Below are 3,668 nucleotides of genomic sequence, written 5' to 3'. Positions count from 1 at the left end.
GGAAGTTAAGTAGGTAGGACCGGACCGAACGACACGACTTCTACGTAAAAGTAACGCCCGTCGTCGCGTCTACGACTACCTCCTCTCTCTTTCTTCTCTCTCTCTCTCTCTCTCTCTCTCTCTCTCTCTCTCTCTCTTCTTCGGCCTCGTCCAGCACCTCGTGCGATGCCCACACCAGGTGGCGGCGAGAGGATTCGGAACGAATGAGCCACACGTGTGGCGCGCATTCTCTTTTTTCTTCCTTCCTTCCTTCCTTCCTTCCTATCCTCCTACCCTCCTACCCTCTTTCATTCCATCCACCCTACGCCTCCCATCGTCGATTTCGCAGCTCGCTACTGGCAAGCAAGGCAAGTCGAACTCTTGTGGAGCTCTCCCTGGAATCGTGATTTACACTTGTCATGGCGTCGCCCGTCCTGTACCACGTGTCGCGGACATTTGGCACTTTACTCCTTTGCCTTGTCGCGATCAGAAATTCGAAAATCGCGTGTTTCCTCTCTATTTGTGCACTAGAATTGTATTAATAAATACGAACTTACTCGGCTCAACGAAAATGAGACTCAACGGACAATTTATATTATTAATTTTCAATACATTAAAATCTTAAAACGACAATTGAGCATTGAATTATAAAATTTCTAAGCAATTTAATTTGTCATATTACTATATATGGCAATTCAGTTGCGTTCTTAAGTCGGAAAAATAATTTCGGTGCGCAATTTCGAGAGACTATAAACGTGGTATATAGAGTGTATCTGAAATAACATTAATCATACAGTGCTATTCTTAATAAAAAAACTGAGTCGAAAAGTCTTCTACCATTTTGCAATTTTGGCAATAGATAACGAGATATTAATTTCTAAAGATTATCGAATAAATGATAAAATCGATGTATAAGACAATTTTAAGATATCTTTCAGTGTTACTTATGAAATAATTTTGAAGAATATTTCTTAAAGAACTCTTAAAGATATCTTAAAGTTGTTTTAACGTTGATTTTAGACCTTTTGCTCATTGGGTAACTAAAAAAAAATATTGCGAAAATTATAAAATGGTAGAGAATTTTTCGACTCAATTTTTTGTTAGGAATAGCATTATGATTAGTAAGCATTATTTCACATACACCCTGTATAAATTCACACGAAATTATTTAAAGCATTCAAGATTCGACCGATATAAACGCTGCTTCTTATTGTGTGTTCACGTTATACGATCCTAATAAATTGTTTATTATAATTTATATTAAACCTTATTATCTGGCGATTACTTTATTATGTTCTCTTCTTTAATTAAAAAAAATTTTTCTTGTTTTTAGAAAGCAAAGTAGTTTAATACAGATTTAGTACTTTAATGCAGATCGCGATTACAATTAAGCTTTAAAAGCTTAATGCATTTAGAATTTATTAGCTCGCCAAATGCTACCATTTTGTGCCCAGTCTTTAATTAATACAGGTGGTGTGCTATCAGTCCGCCATCTGCACTATTGTAATTTTATGAGGTAGGATAGAATTGAATACCTTTAGCTTTAATTGTGTTTTATGTTGTTTATCGTTATCCACTGCCATATAAATTGTTAAACTGCATCTTTATTATTTTCTTTATGTAATGGATATAACTCATTGATATATATGTGCAGAGTATAACTGTAAATACATCCGAGTATAACTGTAAATTCGAATTTGCTAATATTCGGATATCATGATAATTAATTCACCGAATTATTCGATTATCCGAATTCAGATATCCAAATTATTGAGTCAAATCTTAATGAAAATCAAATCCTAATCTACAAAGGACTATGCCCAGTTTTATAGAGGAATTTGAGCCCCGGATGAATAACTTTGAGACATGCCTAAAATTTTAAGGTATCAAAAGAGAATCAAAAATTCCATAAGCTCAACTTTATAGGAGAGGTTTCCTGAGTGCTAGATCTATCCAAAATTCGCTATTATGATCATGTACCACTAATCTTATCCAATTTCTCTACTTCCCCGCGGTGACGGCGGTAACGGATTATATCAAAGACATTGAAGTAATATTTATTTGGTACAGTTTATTAATCCGATTGACAGTTATATAGTATCTGGGATATGCCCAACACTTTGACGAAGACATCCATATGCCAGCAAGAACAGTTAATAGTATTTTTTTACTTTTAGAGAGTTCCGATAAGGAAGCTGAAGAGAGATAAGGTCCATATATTGACTACAATTCAATTAAGCAATTAAAATCTTTGTTTCGTACTTTAAGTGTCTCTCTCCCCTCTTCATCGATTAATATATATCACTTATAACTATTCATGTGAGGTCCAAAAAAGATTTTTATTTTCTTCGTCAAGATTGGACATATTCCAAATATTAGATGATTCGAGAAATAAAACCAGAGTCCTACATGTACACAACACATGATCATAACAACGAACTTTGAATAGTTGTAGCATTCAAAGGACTCATTTTACAAAATTGTGCATATGGAACTTTTTAATCCTTTTTTTTATGTTCTACAATCCTAACTAGGTCTCAATGTTGTTCAGCCGGGGTTCAAACTGGGCATAGTCCTTTATTAATTCAGATACGAATTGTTCACTATAAGAATAGATAGAAAACTGATTGCTAAAGTGGCTAGAATTTATTTAGCTTTCCTCCTGGCTATGTTTCTTCCACTGACTTTGAAAGACTTCTTCGGAAAATATCGTTACAGTCGAAAAAAAGCTATTATTTGTGCACGTAAATTGATTGTTATTTTAAATATTAAAATAAAAAGTGTATTTAACTTTTATTTAAAAAAAAAAATGTTTTGAAAAATTTTTAATATATATATTTATTTGTGTAATATTATAAAATATGTGTAAAACTTGTGTTATAACTTTAATTATTTTGGCATATTATGTTTCGCAATTAATTTGCGATACCATGAATTCAATGTTTTACATATATTAAGATTTAAATTATTTACATAATTGAAACATCTGGATTTGAGTAATCGGATAATAAATATTTAAATAATTTGAATATTATATTATTCGGATGTTTATATTCTGAATATAAAGCAATTTGGGTTAGTTTTCTTCTATTATTATCAATTATAAGGAAGCTTAAAGCTGCATTCAAGCAAATGATATTGATATGGATTTATGTTCTTTTTAAGACAATTTAAAAAAAAATCTTTTTAACAATCATTTTAACTTTTCTGTATTAAAAAAGTCAAACACATCTATACAATTAAAACACACATATCATCACATCTATACATTAATTATATTACTTGTTAAATTAAATATATTACTTGTTATTAAAAAATTTTTTAAAATTATTACGGGACGTACGAAATAAACTAATGTTTGTCGCGCTTTAAAGGACTCCCGTTATAACGATGTCTCTCAGAAAAAGATTTTAATCCCTCAAGCGACTCGCCGGAAATCCGTCTTCGTCCTTTCTTCTCAACTCTCGCGAAGAAAAGCAGCCCGTCGGCCCTCTTGGATCTTCGTTGGGTCGGATAGAAGCCCGAGATTCTCAGATGAATAATATCTAACGTCGTTCGAGACGCGTTCTAGGATAAATTGTCATTTGGGTGTTGTACGTCGTTCCTATGTGTATATGCTGTATATGTGTGTGTGTGTGTGTGTGTGTGTGTGTGTGTGTGTGTGTGTGTGTGTGTGTGTGTTGTTTCGT

The sequence above is a fragment of the Atta cephalotes genome, assembly GCF_000143395.1.
Source record: "Atta cephalotes unplaced genomic scaffold scaffold00003, whole genome shotgun sequence".
Lineage (NCBI taxonomy): Eukaryota > Metazoa > Arthropoda > Insecta > Hymenoptera > Formicidae > Atta > Atta cephalotes.
The sequence above is the reverse complement of the archived record's forward strand: the minus strand, read 5'-3'. Positions refer to the sequence as shown.